Source organism: Schistocerca serialis, chromosome 7 (genome assembly GCF_023864345.2).
Source record: "Schistocerca serialis cubense isolate TAMUIC-IGC-003099 chromosome 7, iqSchSeri2.2, whole genome shotgun sequence".
NCBI classification, from domain to species: Eukaryota; Metazoa; Arthropoda; class Insecta; order Orthoptera; family Acrididae; genus Schistocerca; species Schistocerca serialis.
In genome coordinates this window covers 461,745,600-461,759,097 of record NC_064644.1, presented here as the reverse complement: position 1 = coordinate 461,759,097, position 13,498 = coordinate 461,745,600, and the positions used below count along the sequence as shown (strand labels likewise).

The following is a 13,498-nucleotide window of genomic DNA, read 5'->3' as shown; positions in this document are numbered from 1 at the left end:
CTCCTGAGAACCTTGCAGAACTAGCAATCCTGAAAGAAAGGATATTGCGGAGACATGGCTTAGCAACAGCCTGGGGGATGTTTCCAGAATGAGATTTTCACTATGCAGCGGAGTGTGCGCTGATATATCAGTGCACACTCCGCTGCAAAGTGAACTCGAAGTGTTTCAAGTCAGAAGAGTGTTCCTGGAGCCACGCTGTAGCAATTCTGGACGTGTGGGGTATCACATTGCACAGCTGGAATTGCCTAAGTCGGTCGGAATGCACAATGGACATGCATCGATGAAGGTGATCAGACAGGATGCTTACGTGGGTGTCACCTGTCAGAAACGTATCTAGACGTATCAGGGATCCCATGTCACTCCAACTGCACATGCTCCACACCATTACAGAGCCTCCACTAGCTTGAGCAGTCCCCTGCTGAATTGTATGGTCCATGGGTTCATAAGGTTGTCTGCATACCCGTAAACGTCCATCCGCTCGATAGAAATTGGAACGAGACTCATCCGACCAGGCAACATGTTTCCAGTCGTCAACTGCCCAGTGTCGCTGTTAACAGGTCCAAGCAAGGCGTAAGGCTTTATGTCGTTCAGTCATCAAAAATACACGAGTGGGCCTTCGGGTCCGAAAGCCCATATCGATGATGTTTCGTTGAATGGTTCGCACTCTGACACTTGTCGATGGTCCAGCATTGAAATATGAAGCAATTTGCAGATGGGTTGCACTTCTGTCATGTTGAACGAATCTCTTCGGTCGTCTTTAGTCCGGTTCCTGCAGGGTCTTTTTCCGCGAGGGTCTTTTCCCGGCCGCAGCGATGCGGAAGATTTGGGGTTTTGCAGGATTCCTGATATTCACGATACACTCGTGAAATAGCCGTACGGGAAAATCCCTAGTTCATCGCTACCTCGTAGACTCACTTGAATCTTGATAACCTGCCATTGTAGCTGCAGTAACCGATCTAACACTGAGCCAGACATTTGTCTTATATAGACGTTGCCGACGCAGCGCCGCATTCTGCTTCTTTATATATCTCTGTATTTGAATACGCATGCCTGTATCAGTTTGTTTGGTGCTTAGGTAGAATGTGTGGGACATGTTGTGGAGACATATTACAAGACGTCTACATGCACCAACGACCATCAGCTGTTGTCAACAACCGCGCTGATGGAGGAATGCAACGCCTTACCACAAGGACTCCTTACCAGTCTTGTTACCGGCGTGGGAATGTGATGCCCAGAGTATGTATTGCAGTCTGTGGTGATCACATATCCTATTAAAAACTCTGTCTCACGATCCGTAACGGCCAGGGGATCATCATGAATCGTGGTGTCAATGTAATTGTGGTGGTGAGCAAAAGTGCTATTCTGTTCGTCTCATGGCACGTTCCTTTCAGTAACGTCTTGTGCTTTAGCAGTTCTTTACATGTATGGCCCAAGTCTTGGCAGAGGTGCATGATGCGAAAGTTACTTTCGTCATTAAGTTTTGCACACCAGTGTAGATCAATGTTCACATACAGTTACCTGCCTTTCAAATACACACTTTGACTTCTTGGAAGCGACTGTAAATAAGTAATGAGACACTGTCTTGAGGTACTCTCTTGAGCTACAGTCCTGAGGTGTCAACTATCTGCTGACTCGTGCTGTGTCTCATTATGTACACATTTACCGGATGGAAGTTCTGACACTGCTGCTTCCTATTTCCATTGTTATGATGTTTGTTGATAGTTAATTTCATTTCTCCAGCTACTTTTATAGCTGTCTAAATGCTTAGTTATACAGTACGAGAAGCAGTAAATTTCTGTTCATCTCATTGAGTATTTCTTTCAGTTACGCTCTATATTATACTATACTATACCGTAGCAGTTCTTTCCATATATGCTCAAAGTTCATCGAGCAATATTACTTAGCAGTGATGCATCATGCGGAAATTACTTTCGTGCTTAACTTTTGCACACCAGTGTATATATTATTAACTTTTGCACATCAGTGTACATATTATTCCGAATTCGTTGAAATGGAAATTTAATTGACCAAATAAAACTAGATGTAGGAAACGGATTCATTGGTAAAACTGTGAGGACATACAAATCAACCAAGAAACAGCTTAGAAAATTCTGGTTCGAGTGATTCGTTTGTACTGTTTGTCAGTCTGGGACTCATGCCGGGTTGGGTTAAGACAGGAGAAAGAGAAGATTCAAATCAGAGCAGAGCATTTCATCAGGAGTTTATGTGGTATGCGATACAGAAATATGATAATCAACTCAGGCGAGAGATATACATGAGGTGTGTTGTACAATTTCAAAACATCGAACTTTCCAGATGTATGTTGCCACAAGAGTCAGTCAACCCATTACTAAACCGGACGCACATCTCGCAAAATGACGAAGAAGGGAAAGCCATAACTCATGTGAAGCTTGCTGACAATTACTGTTGTGGAGCGCCATTTGCGCGTGGAACCAAGAAAGGCAGAACGTGACAGTAGTACTCCAAGTACCAACCATAGCACACTATTAGATAGCTTGCGGAGAAATATGTATGTATGCAGAGAAATGAAGATTTTTCTACAAGGTGATTAAATATACATGCGATCTAGACTGTACAATGCTACAAACCTATAATTTTTATTCCATAATATGTGTTACAAAGTTCATAGCTTCACACCTGAGTTTTGTAATGGTAGTCTCTTCGTTCCTTTTCCAAGTTGCGTTCAAAATGTTTCTATAACCTGATCATCTTTTCCGTACCTCCTTCAGAATATGTATATCATATTATTTGAGCATGACTTTAGTTACTGAATTGCTTTCCGAAGTGAGTTCGAGTGTTGCAGAAAATATTGCATACTTCTTAACCGTTTTATTTTCATTGTCCCCTTCTTATTTCTGCCTTTTGCTTTAACATACTAATTTCATTAACCACTCTACCATTGTTCTACTGATATTTTACTGCAGTAGTACGTTCTTTATTATCACGTTTAACTAAATGTTTTATTTGAATATTACATAACTGTTCAGTTTATCAGATATTTTAATTAGTAAATAACATGCCGCGTTTAAAGCATAGCAAAATCAAAACAAATTTTCGTTTGTGGTAATATACTGTGCCTTGACTTAATCTTCTCGTGTGATCGTTCTTAAACTTTCCGTCCTTTCATATTTCAGCTGGGCTATTTTCACCGTTGATACAAATTTCTATGTTTTAGGATAAATGATAGTATCACATTGTATTAAAGATAAACAGTAATACTTCCTGTACAAGCAAAAAACGTTTTTATTTTTTCTCAGTACGTATGTAGTTCAGTATAGCAGCCATACTGTGTTGATTTCTGATGGAAGCAAGTGGCCATGAAATGTTTACTTTGGCGTATACTCACAGAATATCGAGTTCCCTTGTAAACATTCAGACATCACGTGTGATGTGTCGTGCCCGCAAAGGCAAAAGGTCAGGAACATTCGCCTGTTGTTATGCTGCCCCACCGGACAGAAAAGGTTACCTCATAAACGTAAATCGCTATAAAAAAATGGCTCTCAGCACTATGGGACTCAACTGCTGAGGTCATTAGTCCCCTGGAACTTAGAACTAGTTAAACCTAACTAACCTAAGGACATCACACACATCCATGCCCGAGGCAGGATTCGAACCTGTGACCGTAGCGGTCTCGCGGTTCCAGATTGCAGTGCCTAGAACCGCACGGCCACTTCGGCCGGCTAAATCGCTATAACCTAACAAAATATATAGAGACATAGAGTGACGGGAAGTTGTTGGTGAGGCCTAAATATATATTCTGATAATAGAAACGCAAAATTTTGTTCGTATCGGTAGTCGGTCATCGCGGCTTATAACGACTAACTCTAGCTCCTTCTTAAATCAGGAATTACAAGACTAACAAGGGGAGGCCGCCAATTGTGAAATTCAGATTCGATTCATACTGCGCATAATAAAAGCTCATGGCCAGAGGTGTAATGTGGCAAATAACCAAGATGCACTTCTCAGCCGTTGTCGAGAAAATCGAAAGTTAACAGAAACCGTTGCGGTGAAATACTCTATACGATTAATAATTTTTTACAGCGTCGTAACGCAGTGGTAAGCGTTCGGGTTCGTAATTCTAAGGTCGCCGGATCGAATCTCGCTCCAAGCAATCTTTTTTTTTTTTTGGATTTGTTTTTTGTAATTCAAATATATATATATATATATATATATATATATATATATATATATATATATATATATATAGCCACACACACACATATATATGCAACAATTATGCATATAATAAGTTGTTGAAAGTCGTTTGTCGTGGAAAAACTGGCGACTTCGAACATCATTATGTTTTCCGCAAACAAAGTTGTATTTCACTAATGTTATTAATTGTCTTCGTAGTGTTTACCACGTATAGTTAACGGAAGACGTAGAAACGATATTCCGAAACGAATACGTATAGTGTAAATCAAACGTTCGAATTAGAATAGAGACCCCACGAACACAAATTTTCTGTGGCAGGTATGGAATATAAACTCCGTTACTCGCTCGTTACACTTGAAGGACAGATGTTGAATGGGCCGAAACGAGCCGCCGCATAACAGCGTAGTTGCCTGCTAACTTTAAAAGAAGGTAGATGCGCTCCCTAGCGCAACTTATAACATCGTCGAAAATCAGTGCGTAGGTGAGAGCTTTGGTACACCCTGTTAAACAAACGGAAAAATGGAGGCGGTACAATTGGAGAGCGATCCGGGCCCTTCGCATGAAAGTGATGTGATGGAAGAAGATTCTATACACAGTGAAGTGGCGAAACAACAATTGAAAGATGCGTTGGTGTATTTTGAAAGCCTCCTTCGTAACAGTAATCGCATCGCAGCAAAACCGTCATCATCAATCAACGAAGAAACCATGCTAATTGGGGAAGAAATGTTCCAGAATACGCTGCAAATGTTCGCCAAAAAACCCTCGTTCATGATGAGGAACTGATAGACATTGATGAAATCGACGATAATAATGCCTACGAAGACGTTGAAACGAGTCCCATTGCCAACGAATCATCAGACGAATACGAGCCGGACGAGAAGAAAAAAAAGGGTACGACTATATTTCTCTGAATTACAAAATTAGAGCTGTCAATCTGGCCAAAGAACATCCAGGCTGGAGTCTCAAAACTCTACAAAAAAAAGGGGTGCTCTCGTTTGACAAATATGGGCTATTTATCCAAGTGGGCAGAGCAAATCAAACGTGGCGGTAACCAATTTGATAAATATTGTACCATCGATTCATGGGTGCATGATCGCTTCGTATAAGCTCGACAAAACTTCCAGCAAGTTACTACCAGAAACCTGCAGCAGTGGGCTTTGGGCATAATGATGTTCGAAGTCGCCAGTTTTTCCACGACAAACGACTTTCAACAACTTATTATATTCATAATTGTTGCAACTGATTGCCGGTTTTATATATATATATATATATATATATATATATATATATATATATAACAGATCCTAAAAAAAAAAGGTTGCATGGAGTGAGATTCGATCCGGCTACCTTCGGATTACGAACCCGAGCGCTTACCGCTGCGCCACGACGCTGTAAAAAATTATTAATCGTATAGAGTATTTCACCGCAACGGTTTCTTTTAACTGTCGATTTTCTCGACAACAGCTGAGAAGTGCATCTTGGTGCTTTGCCACATTACACCTCTGGCCATGAGCTTTTATTATGCGCAGTATGAGTCGAATCTGAATTTCACAATTGACGGCCTCCCCTTGTAAGTCATGGAAACATGTCAGTTCGTCTCTCATGAGAACAGTCTCCTTGCGTTTGGCTGCCATCGTGTCACACCGATAACAGGAAGTGTGAAGCATCTGTGAGTAAAAAATGTGTCTTCTCTCTTAATGGAATTTCACATTATGCGTTTCCTCTTTCACGCTCCCTCTCTCATTTGACAGCGAGTTACTGACTACCGTCTGCGTTATATCAGCTAGTGCACACTGTAACGTCATCCATTTATTTCAATATGCAGCTTCAATATTGAGAGCTATAGACCCGAATTAACATGTCATTAGATGCTTCTTAGAACGAAGGAGCTGGTCATGTTTTTAACCGCATCTGAAGTGACTCTGTTGCTGGGGTTATTTTATCAAATTCCAATTTTTCCCGCTTACATCTCCTTTATGTAATTGTATGCTCTGGTAGTATTTTCACCCGCAGTAATGCGACTCAGATGTATAGGGTGGTTATAATCAAACATTCCCTACCTGTGAGAGCTCCCGTGACGGATTAGTAATCGTGAAAGAATGAAACTTCGTGGAAACATTCACAAGGATATACAGAAGAGAAATAACAAAGAAATCATTGAAATAAACACATTTTAATTTCCTCGTGAGAGGCTAACATTTGTTAATTGCGTACCATATTTAAGTTCTAAGTTTCAAACGTTGCTCAGTTTGGAAACCATCTGCATCAACGACAGCGTGGAACCGCACTAGAGCTTGCTCCAGTACTGCCCGAAACAATGCTGGACCATGGAATGTTCCGGTGCCGTGACACAGTTAGTGCCGGCCGCTGTGGCCGAGCGGTTCTAGGCGCTTCAGTCCGGAACCGCGGTACTGCTACGATCGCAGGTTCGAATCCGGCCTCGGGTATGGATGTGTGTGATGTCCTTAGGTTAGTTAGGTTAAAGTAGTTCTAAGTCTAGGGGACTAGGGGACTTAAGTCCCATAGGGCTCAGAGCCATTTTTTAACACAGTACGCTACTTGAAGATCGTACATTGCGTCCAGCATTTTCAACCACGGCAACAGTCACTTCTTCAACAATTTGAGGTGCAATTGGACGCCAGGCTGTCACAGAAGCAGTTCTCACATCACCAGTTAATTCGAACTTCCGTATCACGTTCCTCAACAGCGGTGCGGAAAGAGGACCTCCTCGAATTCCTCTAATGCGTCGAGGAGAAACTTGAACGTATAGACAGATGTCTGCGATAAAACAGCTGCAAATATGAGTCAGAGAATCGAACAGATACTTTTTAATGCTCGTGAAAGATAGCATACACGTGAACAAAACGTTTTTGTCCAGAAGAAATTGACAAACAGTCTTCCTTCAGAACAATCCGCGGAGATACAACTGAACTAATAACAGCTCAAGCTGGGGTATATCAGTAATCGATGTCCGCAGATTTCATCGGCGACTGGCACGGGGTAAAACAATAAAAAGAAGCTTCCGCCACGAATTCTTTAGCTATTTACAAGTATAGGATGTAGCTAAATCTGTACCTGTGTTTTAGTATTGCTTTATACTCATTAAAATATGAAATATTTCAAATGTAGCAGAATCTCAATCTGAGTAAACTAGCGTGAAAATAATTACGACAGAACTGAAGCTATAGGAAGCCATTTAATTAGTCTCTCTGTACTGGTTTCGCGTTAGGTCTGTGAAGCCCCTTCAGCGTCCACGAAACTCTGAAGCGAAATTTAAGCAACTGTCTCGACCAATAGCTTCAAACATTCAGTTTGAATTTATGTGTCACGATCGTTGTGCAATCTAAAGAAAGATTTTGCACCTCTCTTACATTACTACGTTTTCGGTCTTAATGTAAAACGTATGATTTCTCTAATCAGAAACTTTACGCTGGTTTCCGTAATCAGAATCTCGATGCAGAGGAGGTCAAGCACTGAAATCGTCCGTAGCTTCTCTCCTACGACTAGCACATTTCCGCGGATTTATTCAACTGTTCACAAAAAATTACGAAATGTGGTGAATAAAACGTAAACTACAAAAAAATCATTGCTCTGTTGCTGTTACTGATTTGGGCACAATAAATACACTACTGGCCATTAAAATTGCTACACCACGAAGATGACGTGCTACAGACGCGAAATTTATCCGACAGGAAGAAGATGCTGTGATATGCAAATGATTAGCTCTTCAGAGCATTCACATAAGGTTGGCGCCGGTGGCGACACCTACAACATGCTGACATGAGGAAAGTTTCCAACCGAATTTCTCATACACAAACAGCATTTGACCGGCGTTTCCTGGTGAAACATTGTTGTGACGTCTCGTGTAAGGAGGAGAAATGCGCACCATCACGTTTCCGACTTTGATAAAGGTCGGATTGTAGCCTATCGAGTTTGCGGTTTATCGTATCGCGACATTGCGGCTTGAGTTGGTCGATATCCAATGACTGTTAGCAGAATATGGAATCGATGGGTTCAGGGGGGTAATACGGAACGCCGTGCTGGATCCCAACGGCCTCGTATCACTAGCAGTCGGGATGACAGGCATCTTATCCGCATGGCTGTAACGCATTGTGCAGCCACGTCTCGATCCCTGAGTCAACAGATAGGGACGTTTGCAAGACAACAACCATCTGCACGTACAGTTCGACGACGTTTGCAGCAGCATGGACTATCAGCTCGGAGACCATGGCTGCCATTACCCTTGACGCTACATCACAGACAGGAGCGCCTGCGATGGTGTACTCAACGACGAACCTGGGTGCACGAATGGTAAAACGTCATTTTTTCGGTTGAATCCAAGTTCTGTTTACAGCATCATGATGGTCGCATCCGTGTTTGGCGACATCGTGGTGAACGCACATTGGAAACGTGTATTCGTCATCGCCATACTGGCGTATGTCAGTTCTAGTATAGTATATTTGTCCAATGAATATCCGTTTATCATCTACATTTATTCTTGGTGTAGCAATTTTAAGGGCCAGTACTGTATTTAATCATAACTACGCCTAACTGCTAAACACCCTTTGGAAGGATACTTCCGCTTAAAATTCTTCAATATTTTATTTTAACAGCAAGCAGTAACACTCGATGAAAGAAAGCAGTAAGTAACTGTCGTTGGCATACAAATTAGTTTTTTCCAGCGGTGGAGGGTCACAAGACTCCTATGTACCAACTGGTTGGTTGGTTGGTAGATTTGGGGGAGGGGACCAAACAGCGAGGTGATAGGTCCCATCGGATTAGGGAAGGATGGGATAGGAAGTTAGCCGTGCCCTTTCAAAGAGTGTCCCTGCATTTGCCTGAAGTGATTTAGGAAATCACGGAACACCTAAATCAGAATGGCCAGACGCGGGTTTGAACCATAGTCCATCCGAATGCAAGTCCAGTGTGCTAACCATTGCGACACTTGGCTCGGTTGCATGCACCAGTTCTACATTACTTACTGTGCGACAGTCTGGTCAGTATCCCTCCGATTCTGGGAGTTTCCAGGCACGTCCTAGGTTTAGAATCTCATTGACTGCAATATAAATTTGTTCAGTGTTGAGTCCCATTTCGAACTGAGTCCAGATGGCCAGCGACGCATGCCTGGGGACATCCCGGAAGGCGGTGGGATGCCCGACAATCAGGAATGATAGTCTGGGGTGCCATTTCTTTTCACAGTATGACCGTTTTGGGTATTCGCGGCGTCCTTACAGCACAGCGGTACTTCAACGATATTCTATACCTCCTTTTGTTGCTCTTCATGGCAAGTCATCCTGGGCTTACACTTCACGCCCCCACACGGCGAGAGTTCCTATTGCTTATTTCCATGTTTGTCACACTGGACCTTGGTTAGCCAGGTTGCTTGATCTCTTATCAACTGCAAACGTTTGGAGCATTATGGACAGGATCTTCCAACCATATGGTTCAATTGGCTCTGAGCACTATGGGACTTAAGAGATCATCAGTCCCCTAGAACGTAGAACTATTTAAACCTAACTAACTTGAGGACATCACACACATCCATGCCCGAGGCATCCTCCAACCAGCTCGGGATTTTGACTGTCTAACACGCCAATTGGAAAGCATTTGCACGATATTGCTAAGGAGCACATCCAACAATTCTCTCAATCAACTTCAAGCCGAAAAACTACTTGCATTAGAATCAGAGATGGAGCAATACGTTACTGACCTGCTCAGTTCGTGATGCTCTTTCTCTTGAATAAATCATCCAGTTCCTCTGCAATTTTAATAGTCTACTAGTCAGTACCTGTAGATCCCATTTACCGGTTTCGGTTCCGTTCAGATAACTCCGTCGTGCGTCAGTTTTCTTTTGTCTTAGAGCAAATTTCATACACCTCAAGATTGGCAACCCAACTTACATCAACGCCCAGTTATGCAGATGGCTATAAATTGGTAGTCTACCGTGAGGTGCATGAAATATTTTCTGGTCTAGTTTTATTTCACCCATCCTTTATCTAGCCGTAATAAATAATGTGCTATATTGTCGATTCTTGGAAAATCCCTTACGAAATATAATTTGCTTTTGAGAAACATAGCACCCAAAACCGGTGTTGGACAATATCTTTCTTATTATTTGCCTGTCTGGAAATTTCATCAAGTGAAAGAGAAAAAGAGAGAGAGAGAGCAGCGATGCAGTTAGGTCGCTGGTTTGTTCTGTGAGCACATAAATTTCACGGAAATGCTGAATAAGTGTAGCTGGTTGCCGTTAAGTTGAAAGCATCATAGAACGCGAGGAGCCTTCCTCTCGAAAGTCCTAGAAGCCATTTCTAAATACAATGGATGTACTACTTCGTCCTGTATCTCGTCAGCATTATTATGAGAAATTTAGGCTTATGAGAAAGTCAAAGCGATAAATTTCCTTCCGTTTTATCAGTAGGGAGAAGCAAGACACGAGGTCAGTTATTCTGATACACCGTCAACTTTATGGCCCGTGGAAACAGAAATTAAACCAATTAATCACAAACTGTACTCTGCGGTGCTTCAACGTCTCGCGAAAATATTTCGATATGAGATACCTTATGTAAACCGTAACAGATACCGAGAGGGCCAATAAACGTAAGTCGAATTTGCGTCCCCTAGCGAGGTACAAGGACACGCGTTCGAGGTACTGCACACAAATATGTTATAAAATAGTACGAGGAATGCATGACTCAGACTGAAGGTGATATGGTGATATAAAAAGTGCGAAATATAGCACACAGACCTGCTACGTCCTGTAGCAATAGTGGTTCCAACACGGCTGAACATCGTGTAGAATTGAGCTTGGATGTGTCCGCAGCTCGTGGTCGTGAGGTAGCGTTCTCGCTTCCCGCGCCCGGGTTCCCGGGTTCGATTCCCGGCGGGGTCAGGGATTTTTCTCTGCCTCGTGATGACTGGGTGTTGGGTGATGTTCTTAGGTTAGTTAGGTTTAAGTAGTTCTAAGTTCTAGGGGACTGATGACCATAGCTGTTAAGTCCCATAGTGCTCAGAGCCATTTTTGAGCTTGGATGACGCATATGAGTACATCATTCGATGCTGCTTCAACCTTATGCCAGAGACCATCAACCTTACTGACTGGTACGATTAGGCTTGCCACTTTCTCGACAACCCGTGACGAGATGCTATCCATAGCTGAGAGATCTGGAGAATGTAATCAGTCGAACACCCACAGTACCGAGGAAGGTCACGATAGCGCGGGCAACATACGGTTTTTCATTATCTTGCTGAAAGATAAAGTCAAGGAGACTTCGAAGACAGCGCACGGCCACCGACATAAACACGTCAGAAAACTAATGTCTGCTATCCAAATGATAGGCTATGAAAACCAGAGGTGATGGTGATGTGTATCTAGTGGCGTTCCACACCATTAAACCAGATGGTGATATTGTACAGCATTTAACACAAAAGGGGAAATGAGGGTAACTGAATTTTGATTGGTTCAGATATTTGAGGAGTCGCTTAGTGAACATGCTCATCGATCCCATTAACTATACTCATCATAAATCTGTTCAGTAAACCATGTGTGAATTTCAAATGCGTGTTGCATTTATGTCAAATTTTCAAACCAATCTAATCGCGTCAGACCACTTCACTCGGCTTCTTTAAATAGACCAGTATTTTCAAATATTCAGATTTATTAAGTGATCCGAGAACCAAAAACATTAGGTAACCAGTTAATTAAACCATAAACGTCCCGTTAGGAAACGATAGCCGTAATTTAAAATCCCCAAAACTGTCTGTTAAAATGGCTGATACTCTTACTTGAAAGTTTTGGTATAACGATAATCACATTTAGACTTCTTTCAGTCGAAACTTTGTTCCGCTTGGGGGCCAAAGTACACATAACGCCACTCTACGAGAAAGGTAGCAGGAGTGCCTCATAGACGTCCATATGTCGTAAAATCCTGGAACATATTCTGACCTCAAACAAAATGAGGTGTTATTGTAACCATACAGGATTTATCAACTTCGAGGCCGCTAAAACACCTCATTATAGTTGGAGAATGGCGCAACCAGCCTCAAATACTTTTTAAATGTTTTATTTTGATGCCATAACAGCTTTCGAGCTACAAGTGAAAAGGATTTGTGGCTGGTTGCATCATAACCGTCTATAATAAGGTGTTTCGAACAGAAGAGCCATTCCCATGCAAACCAGCACGGATTTTGAAAGCATCGATCATTCGCAACCCGAAAGCATTCTGAAAAACATTACACTAGGCAGCACCACCAATCTTTGCTAGCAAAAGTACGATTTTTCCGGGGTCTCAAACAAAATCATTTCTTGTTAGGGAGGACGCAGCATGGATGGAGAAGTTACTGCATGCGAGGACCCGGAAAGTATGTTGCGAACGTTGCTGATCGTATATACAAGGTCTATCAAAAGGAATCATCCGATTTGGCACGTCTGTATTTCTGAAAAAAAAACAAATACAATGAATTTTAGTTTTTGATAAACGGGATAATTAAAAAGTTTTTACATACCTTTTCATAGGCATTCAATATCCCCCTACTGAGATGCACAGCATATACAGGGTGAGTCACCTAACATTACCGCTGCATATATTTCGTAAACCACATCAAATACTGACGAATCGATTCCACAGACCGAACGTGAGAAGAGGGGCTAGTGTAATTGGTTAATACAAACCATAAAAAAATGCACGGAAGTATGTTTTTAACACAAACCTACGTTTTTTTAAATGGAACCCCGTTAGTTTTGTTAGCACATCTGAACATATAAACAAATACGTAATCAGTGCCGTTTGTTGCATTGTAAAATGTTAATTACATCCGGAGATATTGTAACCTAAAGTTGACGCTTGAGTACCACTCCTCCGCTGTTCGATCGTGTGTATCGGAGAGCACCGAATTACGTAGGGATCCAAAGGGAACGGTGATGGACCTTAGGTACAGAAGAGACTGGAACAGCACATTACCTTTTTATTGGTCTTTTTTACTGACGCACATGTATATTACCATGAGGGGTGAGGTACACGTACACACGTGGTTTCCGTTTTCAATTACGGAGTGGAATAGAGTGTGTCTCGACATGTCAGGCCAATAGATGTTCAATGTGGTGGCCATCATTTGCGGTACACAATTGCAATCTCTTGCGTAATGAATGTCGTACACGCCGCAGTACATCTGGTGTAATGTCGCCGCAGGCTGCCACAATACGTTGTTTCATATCCTCTGGGGTTGTAGGCACATCACGGTACACATTCTCCTTTAACGTACCCCACAGAAAGAAGTCCAGAGGTGTAAGATCTGGAGAACGGGCTGGCCAATTTATGCGTCCTCC

At 42.2% G+C, this 13,498-nt stretch overlaps 1 protein-coding gene across 1 annotated transcript in view; it reads right to left on the bottom strand.

The window, feature by feature from the left end:
• Nucleotides 1-13,498, bottom strand: part of LOC126413147 (lachesin-like) — a 669,513-nt gene that overhangs the window by 373,663 nt on the left and 282,352 nt on the right. The gene's annotated exons all lie outside the window — the stretch shown is intronic.